Genomic DNA, 13734 nt, shown 5'->3' with positions numbered 1-13734 from the left:
GTAGGTCCGTTTTTTTTGAAGGAAAGGTCGAAATAGAGCTAAATAGAATGTGAGCGGTCCTGCGAGTGTTTTGGAATTCCTGTGGACGCGCGTTGATTGGAGCCGCTCTAATCCCCGTGAGCGTCCACAGGAATCCCAAAACAGGAATTCGGGTCCCTCGCAGTTTAAGAACTAAGTTACTTTGAACTCAAAGTGTAACACTCTAACAGCATTTTCAAGAGGGGTCCTGATCCCGAATCACGCACTATTTTCCCCAAAATCCCGCGACATTTTGCTATATATCTTTTTTAACATTGAACATATTCAAAGGCATTTGAATATTTATTTTATTAATTAATGTTTTCACGTTTTCCCCGAAAATCAGAAAGCAAAATCCCACATCCCGGACATTGAAGATGGCAATTCCCGAGTCATGACCGATGCCAATATCCCGAACCTCGTAAGTTTCTTTTTTAGTTTCTCGGATTTGATACCATATTTGGAATTTTACGTTTAATTCGAAATGGCCGCTGCTATGCAAAGTCATTGGATATTAATATTCTGCCGCAATTATAATAATTAATAGCATTCCCACGTACTTTCCAGTCCCTGGAGGATTGAAGGGGTTGCTCATTGGTTGGGAACTGATATTTAAGTAAAGGACGCGTGCTTTGGCATGGTTGAACAAGATAGCCAAACTATGTGTGGCACCCACCCACCCACCCTGTTTGAGCCGCGTTCATGTCGACCCTGGCACATCCTTAGCACTTCGTGCTGGATTCGTTTCCGGTCGGTGTGCGCATCTATATCTCATTAATGACAATGAATAAGGCAGAATAATATACTATTTTTCTTGACAAATTTCTTTCCAGTAAATTACGTCCTCTTGCTTCAATAATTACCAAAAGTAAATTAAAGACAGATATCCGAATTGTTTGGTTTGAAAGGTCAAGTAATTGTTTTCTGAAAGTCAAGAAATTCAGCGAAAGTTTGATATGTGATAGTATATTATTCTGCATTAATCATTGTCATTAATGAGATATGGATGCGCACTCCTCCCTGCTCCAACCAACACAAAGAATCGGAACACCATCATGCATAATCTACACATTACTTTATTTCACTCTCTCCAAACCTTATCTCCTAACAACCCAAGAACAGATGTAGTACCAACTGTATAATCACTCCTCTTAAACCGGACACAAACCATGTTAACCAAAGAAAACATCTATCAGGGACACGAAATTATAGCTTTTCCAAAATAATATCTCACTTATAGTAGGCAAATCGGTTAGATCTCCCTCCTGGACGGGGACCCCATCCATGGATATCCAGCTTGAAGCGAATGAGACCCAACTAGATTTTAATTTGTCACTGAATTTTTTTATCCACTTTCTCCCACGAAGGGAAAGAAAACACACTACATAGTTCATGCTTTCTCTTCTTTGCACCACGAACCAATGATAAAATAGAAAAGACAGCTCCTAAACCAACAACACACTAAGGATGGGGACCCCGAACAGGAGAGAGCAACCGCACACACCCGAAACGGAATGTCTACAATCCAATCCAGAAAAAGAATGGACCATAGGAGTTACTCTCCCCAATCGAGGAAAAAACATTGGCAAATTGAACTTCGCATAATTTTCATTCACTGCAGTCATGAGTAAAAACACATTTGCAATTTAACTTTTCGTAACTTCCATTCACTACAGTCATGAGTGAAAACACATTCACAATTTAACTTTTCGTAACTTCCATTCATTACAGTCATGAGTGAGAACACATTCACAATCTAACTTTTCATAACTTCCGTTCACTACAGTCATGAGTGAGAACACATTCACAATTTAACTTTTCGTAACTTTTGTTGACTACAGTCATGAGTGAGAACACATTCACAATTTAACTTTTCGTAACTTCCATTCACTACAGTAATGAGTGAGAACACATTTTCAATTAACTTTTCGTAACTTCCATTCATTACAGTCATGAATGAGTGCACATTCACAATTTAACTTTATTTTATACATACTGAGATTTTCTTATCAAATTTCCCTGTTTGAAAAACAAGTTCGCGACTTTTTTTAGCCAATCAGAAAAGTGAAACGATTTGTCACACGTGAAAAAAGCGTTTCGTCCAATCGCAAACCACTGTCGAAGCGAATCATGTTTTCGCGGTCATCGCGGGTAGCTTTGTCGAGCAGCTTTCAAATACTTTCAGTGTATTGTAGTCGTTCGTAGTTCAAATTAAACTTACCTAATCAAGAGCTAGGAGATATTTGTGAGGATGGCTGAACAATCAAGAAGATTTGTGTCTCTAGACAAACCTATAGACAAGTTTATCGAAGAACAAAAAACAAAAAACAGAAGTACTCTGTCAAAAGACGAAGAGATGCAAGTTTGCTGACTGAATTTCTCAACTCCAAAAATGAAACGAGAAGATTCGAGAAAATCCCGCCAGAAGAGCTTAATGAATATAACAGTGAATTGCAGTACTATCTCAAACTAACAACAGAAAAACATGTCTTTGATTCTGAGTGGAAATACAACAAGTACGTCTATAGAAAAAAGGCCAGTTTACAAAGTGCAGTGGGCACCGAGTGCCGTGAATCTTCATTCATGAAAAGTTCTAGTTTCCCTGCAGCAGGTCCATTCAGTGGAGCAATTTTTCAATGAGGACAGTTTGACATGACAATAAAAACTTAAACAAGTCGCCGACTTTCACCGATAACTCATTTAAATCAACAGAGTCAACACGTAGCTTCATGACGCATCAAGCGTGTGTTTGAATCGTCGAGACGAAGGCAGCCCTCCGCTTTGACAAACTAAGTTTATAAGACTTCATTGACCACTGATTTTGGTTGCTTATTTCGTTATTTTCTAAAGAACAGTTTCATATTTGCTTTAGAATTTAAACGTTTTGCTATTTACTTTGTACCAGATATGTTTTTTAGCAGCAGTAAGGGGGACTCGCGGTCACCCCTCGGAATTACACGGATATTCCCCGTGCTCACGTAACAGCGTCCGAGTCGGGTATTACCCGCGCGCTGATTCCCTTACTGCTGCTAGTTGTCGAAACGATGGGTACCGTAAATGGAGGTTAAGATATCCTTTAGAAGAGTATATTTTTGCCCATCGTTTCGGCAACCATTTTCGGCAACCTTTTCTACTCCCACACAGGCTTTCCTCGTAGGCACAAAGTAGTATTTTTTTGTGTCCTCTGCGCTGGTAGCAAGGGCGCGGCATGACACCGCTACCTTTTGGAAAATCCATAGTAGTAGCCCAAAACCTTCGACATTCTCTATCTATTTCGTGGTAGTTGCGCCAAAGTGGCTATGTAGCCTGGTATGCGAATTCCTTGCAAAGTCTTTTGCGCTCGGTAGAGACCTTCCAAGATCTCCAAAAGTATTTGCGTAGTTCTTTGTTTTCCTAGCACGTATGCGACCATACCCGCAGCTATGTAGAGATACATGTCTATATCCTATGGACCCACGGAATACCCCTATGGATCCATAGGTACCTAGCTATGTTCGAACCGTATTCGTAGATATATATGGCAACACCCAAAATACTATCCGAGGAAGAAATCGCAGGATTGTTGGAAGATAGGAGAAATGGAGTAGGGCTGCAAAAGGCAGCCAAAAAGTACGGCATAGGAATACCAAAGATTCGTAGGATAGAGCGAGAGAATGGTCTGGAGGTAGCAATCCCCGAGAAGCCTCCAACTACAGACCTGCAGAAACATTTCCTAGAGGTGCAGGATTCCTTTGCTATAGTCCTCGACGATCTCCAAAAAGCTAGAGAAGAACTCCGAGACGCAAAGGAGGAACTACTAGCCAAAATGGAGCAGGAAGAGGAACCCGAAGAAGATTCCTTCGAAGAAATGGAGGGCGAAGTGGAGGAAGTATCCACAAAAATAGACTGGCAAATAGCTAGCAATGTGCTATTTGCAGTCGTAGGAATAGCTGCCGTCGTTTGGGCACACAGCAAGCCACCCAAAGTTGTCTACTACAGACATCCAACGGAGCCGCAGAGAAATTCTAGGATTCCGGAGATGGAGTAGAGGCGAACGCCCTTTGCAGGCCTAGGATTCCGGAGTAGAGACGTGCACCAGTCTGTCTTTCTTCTTTGCTTTGGTAGTCTTTTCTCTACCAATTTTACAGTATAGCGGTGGCTGCGATGTCCAGTCTATCTTTTGCTCGTCCAGAAAGTGTCCCCAAACCGGAGTAGTAGCATGTTCTACCGTACAGCCCTCCAAAACGCACTCCGAGCATTTTTCGGAAAGGAATAGGATTGTCCTTTCTTTTTTTCTGTAGGTGGTTTTGGCGTATTTCCAGCATTGGTATTCGCCTGGATGCATATGTAGCGCATGCACGCATTCTTTGTTGGGTGGCGCAGGCACTTCTAGTAGTCTTTCCGGGTGTTTGGGATGTTCTATTTTCCTAACCAATTCGTAGTACGTATCCAAACCAGGTCCTTCGGGCACGAAGACAGTGGCTATGTTGTTCTGCCACTCCACCAATATTTCTTCTCCTGGTATGGCAGTGCGTATGTTGCCGTTTGCTTCGAACTTTCCAGCCGCACACGCTTCCAATAGGGCTTCTGTGGCCCATGCTACAGAAGTTTCTCTATTCCTTCGCAATACTACGCGGTGCCCTCTTGCCAACCAGTTGGCATCCAAGTCTCTGGGGATCGCGTATCCTAGTATCTTGTAGTCTCCTGCAGGTATTTGGTCCATCCTATGCACTTTGGCCCTAGGCGTCTCTGGGCCAAACGGGCTTTCCTCTCCAAAGAACAATCTACGCAGATTGTCTGTCCTTCTGGAAATTCTATCCAATAGTTTCCTATATTTTTCCAACTCTTTTTCTATGGCTTTCCTGTCTTCTTCCTTTTGCCGCAGGATGGACTGCCTTTGTTCCGACAGCTCTGCGTGGTATCTTTTCGTGGCTTCGACCCACTCGTCGCCTTCCAAATCGTCCCGTATGTCTTCCAATCTTTGCTGTCGTTTTCTCTTGGACAGGAAGGATATTCTGCGGGAGGAAGGCACTTCTATAGTATTCCGAAGAGACTCTTTTCTACTCCGATCCTTTGTGCCTTCTTTGTGCGCCAAACCCACTCTACGTGTTCCGTTGGGGGTAGCATCGTGGCAATGGTGGGGGCATTTGCATGCACTCGAGTGGGAAACTTGGACTCCGCTAGTATGGTTGGGGAGTCCTTCGTGTAGCAGCGCAGTGGAGCTATTTCCACCGGGTCTGTTCCTAGGATATCCACGCGGAATATAGGACATTTTCGGAACCCAAACTCTGCTATCGTCCAAAGTACGCATTGTTCCCACTTTTCGTTGCCTCGAACTCGCACACCGGCTATGCGCCTTGTTCCCAAATTGCAGTACCAAGCTAGAAAGATTTCTCCCGTCTCTTCGCAGCAAATGCAGCAGCATCTATCCAAGTGTTCTGCAAGCGCCAACCACATGTTCTTTGGCGGCTGTACTACGAATATGTCCTGCAAAGGTTCTAGCGTCTCCGCAATAGCATTTGTGTGTGATTTGGAGAAGTCTTTGCCGTAGATGGATATTTCCACTCTACTGCATCCTCTCGCCTGCACATCTGGGTGCAGGAATGTCTTCCTAAGATGCTCGTTCGGACAATCCACGTACTCTGCCAACTTTGCTCCTACTGGGTTTTGCACTTCTCCGGCTTCGAAGTTGGATACTATTTTGTTGTATATTTTCGTACGTTTTCCGTCTTCCATCCAAGTGCAAACATGTTCTCCCACAGCATGCGTGTTCTCCAAAATCGTACCGTTGCGCCAACCACTACTATGCTGCGGCACGTATCCCAACTCCCGCAAACGACGTACCAATGCAGCTCTATCCAAAGTTCCGGAGAAATCCTGTGTGTAGTCCACGGAGTATATTCCATATCCGTGTGCTTGTAGCAGCCTAGCAAACTTGGAAATGTTTTCGTCTACGGCTTCTATGGACAACTCCGAGGTGTCTACTTTGGCTACGAATACCGCGGCGGGTTCTCCATGCAAACTGGACCACTTGGCTGCCATATTGGAGACGCGGTATACTATGTTTCCCTGCCTGCACGTGTGCACTACGCTGGTTGGTAGGAACACCCCAAATGTCTCCGTGGCTGCAATGGATATCTTGGAGACTATTGCCTTCGCATTCCTACAAAGCAGCTTCTTTCCATACAAATTCTCTTCGGAAACAAAACCATAGACAAACACATCGTCTACGAAAGGAGGCAATCCTTCCAGCGGCTGCAGACTGGTTGGTCCTTCGTTGCCCCGCAAGTAGTCGCACTTGGATATGTCTGGCAGCAGGTTTCCGTCGCAGGCATTGTCCAGCAGCAAATGTGCTAGTAGCCTACTCTTTGCTCGTATACCCATCTCTTGCAATGTAGTCGAAATACTCTTTTGCTCTTCCATCTTCTATATATAGGGGTCGAAGGTTTTGGGCTACTACTATGGATTTTCCAAAAGGTAGCGGTGTCATGCCGCGCCCTTGCTACCAGCGCAGAGGACACAAAAAAATACTACTTTGTGCCTACGAGGAAAGCCTGTGTGGGAGTAGAAAAGGTTGCCGAAAATGGTTGCCGAAACGATGGGCAAAAATATACTCTTCTAACATTCGTGCATCGTATATCCAACAAAATATTTTAACCTCCGTTTGCGGTTCGACAACTAGCAGCAGTAAGGACACGGCGCGCGGGTAATACCCGACTCGGACGCTGTTACGTGAGCACGGGGAATATCCGTGTAATTCCGAGGGGTGACCGCGAGTCCCCCTTACTGCTGCTTTTTTGATTTTAATAGTGATATTTTTACATGTAGCAAGCTTTTAGCTTTTCGGAGGAGAATTTCAAAATACAGCAGTTTTGTATTTTTTTAGAGAACCCATTAAAGGTGAATAAATAAAAACAACATAATCTCAGTATGTATAAAATAAATAAATTACAGCATGGAAAGCGCTTTGTACGGGATTTTCCCACTTGTTGGTTTTGTATCTGAAATCTCACTCCTTCGCTTCGCTCACTCGTTCGATTTCGGATACTTCACCAACTCGTGCGAAAATCCCGTACGCGCGCGCTTTCCATGAAGTAATCTCTATTTTCGTAACTTCCGTTCACTACAGTCATGAGTGAGAACACATTCGCAATTTAAATTCGCAAAATTTTCGTTCATCACAGCCATGAGTGAGTACACATTTGCAATTTTATTTTTCGCAACTTCCGCTGACCACAGTCAAGAGCGAGTAAACATTTGCGAATTTTTTTTAACTTTTCGTAACTCTCGTTCACTACAGTCATGAAAACCATGAAGTGAAAAAATCAAATGGAAATGCACTACATCGTTTTCTTCGCATGAGTCTTTGTTTTCAACCTCAAGTTTATGGTTCGGGGTGAAAAACGCGCAACAACAATTTTCAACTTGCAACCCAACAATGTTGCGCGACAATTTGCATGATTTTGTGTCCCGTATTTCGCCGCCTTAAAACAGTGGCCTATTTAAGATTGTGGACTCCAACTAACTACATGTAGTATTTTACATTTTCATTCCATTTATTTAAAATTGCTTAACAAAATACTGTCAATGCTGTGTAATTTGCTTTGGTGTGTAGTTTTCATGCATAAAAAGATTTAGTTGAAGGTTGTTGAAATCGAGATATTTTAGAAAAAAGCGATTTCAGTGGTCTTTGTTTGTCATGACCTTTTTTTTCAGATTCATTGGCTACAAAAAATATAATTTTCAAAAACATTTTTTGTCTTACATAAGTGCCTGACGGGTGTTTACGAATAGTTCTCATTATAAACCATAAAAATGTTTTTTCCCTATTTATTCATTTGCATACATTTGAACATATAGTCTTATTAAATATTTAGAAGTCCTCAAAATAATCAGGAACAAGGTCTTTAGTTTAATAGTGAATGCAGCGTTGGAAATACTAGAATACCTAGTTAATGCTAATGTGGATATAGAATATTAGATATCAGAGTTATAGTCCATTACTTTCAAACAATTGTGTTTGCATAATTATGGTCTTTTTTATCTGTAAATGGAGCTGATTGTTGAAAACCAGCGATCGATTAAGTTGACTCGTCAGTTCATCTCGGCGTAAACATCGGCCTAAAAGTTGAAAAAAACCCTTGAAAAACGAAGACCCGGAAAAACGAAGACCGAAGACAAGGTGCGAATAATAAAAAAATGTGGTGCACAAGGACGGAAGTACGGAAGTACGGACGTATGGACGGACGTACGGACGGGAGTGATGTCATCAAGCCATGAAAAATCAACTCGTTGGGTTACCGATTTTCCTTATGGTGACCGCTAACTTTTAAAAGTTCGATTTCAGCCCACGATTTGCGCGTGCTCAAAAACCATTGATAAAATTTAAAGGATTTTATTGAAGAACCACACGCGTTCTAAACTTCAATAGGGCAAAACCCTCAAATTTTTCACGGGACTATATGCTTTATATGAGATTATTCGAAAAAATTCCTTAAAATCTACGTTATACAGTGAAACCCCTCTATACCGGACCCTCAGTATACCGGAATTCTCTCTAAACAGGACAAAAGTTTTGGTCCGGAAATGTTTCTCATATATCTTTTGTAAAATAAACCTCAGTAAACCGGAACCTCTCTATTCCGGAAACCGGACGATAATTTCGGTACCAAACGCTATTTGACAATAGAATTCAAGCCCGCTAGTCCGGAAGAACGTACCTTTGTTTCGGAACTACCGTCACTAGGTATTTGCGGGTGTATAAATTGAGTCTACAGGGACAACTTCTAAACTCACAAAATCATCGAAAATTTTCTTTAAATAGTAAATCTTGTTCACAAATAGACATATAAAGACTAATTAATTGTTTTCAATATATAAATGTTCAAACAGAATGCATAAGGAAGGTTTAATAGTGTTGAGAAATACTAAAGTTCGAATGGTTCGCGAAGTTGCGGCCGCCATGTTTTTCCATGTCACATGGCTTTGGGGTCATTCCCAGTCCATTTTACCTGGGATTTTGTTCAGATCGTAATTAGAAAAAAAAAGTTAAGAAATTTGCTTAGTTTTTGATCTTATTGTTGTTATTTTTAATTGAACTTTCGTTTACGTGTTTGTTTATACTGACGCCAAACGATTAGACACAAACATATTTTCAACAGATGTGATATCGCACCTATTCAAATCGAAAACAAAAGTAATTTGCAAAAACCTCAGTATACCGGAACCCCCGCTAAACCGAAAGTTTTTATCGGTCCCAGCACTGTCCGGTATAGAAGGGTTTTACTGAAAAAGTTAATTTTTCTAACACATGCTCGGAATACCCCATTTTTTTCATATTTGCAGTGTTTAGGAAACAGTTTAATCTTTTTTCGTAGCCAGTCACCTTAAGAGTAGGTCTCTGTAAGACTCAAGCAAAGTGGGAAATGAAATTTTTTGACCACCCTTGAAATTTGGTGTGTGAGTAGGCCTTTATATGGGATTCACAAAAACAACAACAATTTGGTCACCAAATGTATTGTTGCCATGGAAACGGCAAGTGTTTTATAAGACCTTAATTTCCAATTTTTGGAATAAATTAAACCCACTCGAAGGTAAAACTCAATGCTGTGTTTCTCATACATGTTAAACTTAATTTCCTTAAAACTTTCGTCAATTATAAAGTATCTATTCTAGTTTAGAAAAATACTAAGTATTGTTAGTTTGTTATTTTGTACATGAAATATTCGTGCCTTCAAGTAACCGATGTATCAACTGTTTTAGCAACAAGATAAAATGGTCAAAATGTTTTTTGGTCGTTCTCCAAAAGTATTGTATTTCTAATATAGAGGCTTGGTGGGAAGTTTTCTGAAACATTGAAGTTACCAAATCGTGCAAAAACTCTGCGGGTACAATCATCTTTAATCCTTGGATAGTCAAATTATAAGGCCTAAAATTCAAAATGTCCAAAATTCAACCATATCAAAGCTTCGAAAATTAGCACCAAAAAGATGCCAATAAGCTAAACAAGCATTAGAGGTTGAAGGGTAATACCTAAATAACAAAATCCTAGCAAAAAAATAATGTTCTAGTCTGCAAACACGGAAATAAATTTTTTATTCAAAGTAAACAATGGGTTTTTTGCAATTTTCGTCATTTTCAACCTACCTTTATCGTTTCATTATGACTTTTGTTGCGCTCAACTTTCCAAATTTTCACAAGGAAATGTTTCTTGGAGACTCAATAAGCATTTAGCGAACTATATGAAATACCTGTAATTATACTTACCTGCGCGGCAGAGTAATAAATCGGATTCATTGACTAAGTGAGTATATTTGCTAAGGCCGAATGTTTGAAGATGTCTGGTCACCACAAAATCTGTCTCGTTCATTTTTCCAAACTTCCGGTCAGCGGTTGTAAATGAGAACAACAACTTTAGATCAAGAATTCTTTCTTTCAAATATTCTCAAAATAAGCATATTTTTTTTACTTTGTAGCCTTCAAAAGTTCAGCATTCATGTTAAATAACAGCTTACAGGTAATTCTGTCACGAAATACAGGAATTTTGAAGCTCGAAGAAACTATAAATGCTGTATTGCTTCGAACGAGAATTCGATGACTTGTGTATTCTGTTGTAATCCTTTATAGAACCACTTAATTATTGCTTGGATTTTAGCTCTTTACGACCAAGGTTAGTTCGCTAAATGCTTATTGAGTCTCCAAGAAACATTTCCTTGTGAAAATTTGGAAAGTTGAGCGCAACAAAAGTCATAATGAAACGATAAAGGTAGGTTGAAAATGACGAAAATTGCAAAAAACCCATTGTTTACTTTGAATAAAAAATTTATTTCCGTGTTTGCAGACTAGAACATTATTTTTTTGCTAGGATTTTGTTATTTAGGTATTACCCTTCAACCTCTAATGCTTGTTTAGCTTATTGGCATCTTTTTGGTGCTAATTTTCGAAGCTTTGATATGGTTGAATTTTGGACATTTTGAATTTTAGGCCTTATAATTTGACTATCCAAGGATTAAAGATGATTGCACCCGCAGAGTTTTTGCACGATTTGGTAACTTCAATGTTTCAGAAAACTTCCCACCAAGCCTCTATATTAGAAATACAATACTTTTGGAGAACGACCAAAAAACATTTTGACCATTTTATCTTGTTGCTAAAACAGTTGATACATCGGTTACTTGAAGGCACGAATATTTCATGTACAAAATAACAAACTAACAATACTTAGTATTTTTCTAAACTAGAATAGATACTTTATAATTGACGAAAGTTTTAAGGAAATTAAGTTTAACATGTATGAGAAACACAGCATTGAATTTTACCTTCGAGTGGGTTTAATTTATTCCAAAAATTGGAAATTAAGGTCTTATAAAACACTTGCCGTTTCCATGGCAACAATACATTTGGTGACCAAATTGTTGTTGTTTTTGTGAATCCCATATAAAGGCCTACTCACACACCAAATTTCAAGGGTGGTCAAAAAATTTCATTTCCCACTTTGCTTGAGTCTTACAGAGACCTACTCTTAAGGTGACTGGCTACGAAAAAAGATTAAACTGTTTCCTAAACACTGCAAATATGAAAAAAATGGGGTATTCCGAGCATGTGTTAGAAAAATTAACTTTTTCAGTAAAACCCTTCTATACCGGACAGTGCTGGGACCGATAAAAACTTTCGGTTTAGCGGGGGTTCCGGTATACTGAGGTTTTTGCAAATTACTTTTGTTTTCGATTTGAATAGGTGCGATATCACATCTGTTGAAAATATGTTTGTGTCTAATCGTTTGGCGTCAGTATAAACAAACACGTAAACGAAAGTTCAATTAAAAATAACAACAATAAGATCAAAAACTAAGCAAATTTCTTAACTTTTTTTTTCTAATTACGATCTGAACAAAATCCCAGGTAAAATGGACTGGGAATGACCCCAAAGCCATGTGACATGAAAAAACATGGCGGCCGCAACTTCGCGAACCATTCGAACTTTAGTATTTCTCAACACTATTAAACCTTCCTTATGCATTCTGTTTGAACATTTATATATTGAAAACAATTAATTAGTCTTTATATGTCTATTTGTGAACAAGATTTACTATTTAAATAATGAGTTAAATTTCGATGATTTTGTGAGTTTAGAAGTTGTCCCTGTAGACTCAATTTATACACCCGCAAATACCTAGTGACGGTAGTTCCGAAACGAAGGTACGTTCTTCCGGACTAGCGGGCTTGAATTCTCATGCTTTTCTGATTTCATGGCAGCATTGTAACCTTCCTTCTACTGGTCCTACACATTATGCAAAATAGATGAATTATTAAGCTATAGTAAATTCCCTTAAAAAACTCATTAATAATTCATGAAGGAAACACAATAGAAATCATGACCATGAAGGAGGTTTTATATCTGATATAGATTCGTCTTCATTTGCATAAACTTTAACTTGGATTTTCTCTATCAAACTTGGTTCATTTCGTAAAGAATTCGGTACAGTATGAGAACACACATCTGGAGTTTTTTAAGCCGTTTAATAAACTCGCAGATCGTGTTTTATCGGGTCTAAAACCACTCGGCTACGCCTCGTGTTTTATACCCGATAAAACACTCCTGCTCGTTTATTAAACAGTACAAAACCCACTTGTAGCATGTTAATATTGATAATATAATGATGATAATTTTATTTATAAAAGGCTAAAACAATTTAATGATCGACCTGTTTTTAACTGAGTCGTATGATGAAAATATTTAAGCTTAAAAGCTATTTATTAAATAAATAGGTTTGGAAGCAAGCACTTGCTGTATTTTTTGATGGGTAATCATCTGACAAGAAAAATCTAGTAATGTTGACTTTAATAACTTTAACTTAAAAATAAAGAGTTAACATAAAATAAAGTCATTAAGGAATATTTTCACAAAGCTTTTAAAGTTCTTCGGTCTCACTTATTCCCTTCCAAACACTGCATGCATGCAGCATGAATGCTGTAGTTTTGAAGGATCTAAGCAAAATACCTGTATGGTACACAATTAATATTAGGAGGCAATATGATTAAAACTTTTTACTGCTGAAAACATATTTATTGGAATAATTAAATTCATATCATAAACCTGATCTAAATATAGAGAATCTTGTCACATTTGAAAGGTTTGAACGGGCAATTGTGAAGTGGTGATCGTAATAGGAATTTTCCTTCTAATGCCTCGGATATCTCGTTGTAGGATTTGTGTACAAGAAAGCAAGTTAGAAAGTTTAATACAAAAATTCTCAAATGGCGCATATACAGAAAAAAGAGCTCATTTGATATTTTATGTAATGACAAATAATGAACAATATATTAAAGTCTTAAGCTTATATAATTTGTCCTGACCTTATATTTGCACAAAATACGAAGTTCATGTACATCGATTTTTACCATGACATCGTTTATCATGATGATTAATGAGTCGATTTTCTCCCAAAGGCCATGGACATTTTGGCTATGGAATACAGATTAATATACATGCTCTCTATCTCCAACCAAACTCAAACTGAAACGCTGGGGGCAAAAGAAACATGAGTGTTCTGAAGCACGGGAAACACTAGCACGTCCGCCATCTTGTTTTTCGGAATTTTCGCGCATGCGCAGCGGTTTTTAAGCCGTGTTGGCAGTGCCTAAATTTATATATTAAGATTAATTTGAGGAGCTTTAGCTAAGGTTCAAACAAAACTTCGAAAATATGTAATCAACTTTCATAAACGAGGTGCGCGAA

This window comes from Actinia tenebrosa, unplaced genomic scaffold (assembly GCF_029948245.1).
Source record: "Actinia tenebrosa isolate PJP-AT-01 unplaced genomic scaffold, QUT_ActTen_1.0 PGA_scaffold10__47_contigs__length_13832649, whole genome shotgun sequence".
Classification (NCBI taxonomy): domain Eukaryota; kingdom Metazoa; phylum Cnidaria; class Anthozoa; order Actiniaria; family Actiniidae; genus Actinia; species Actinia tenebrosa.
Note: the sequence above shows the minus strand (reverse complement) of the source record.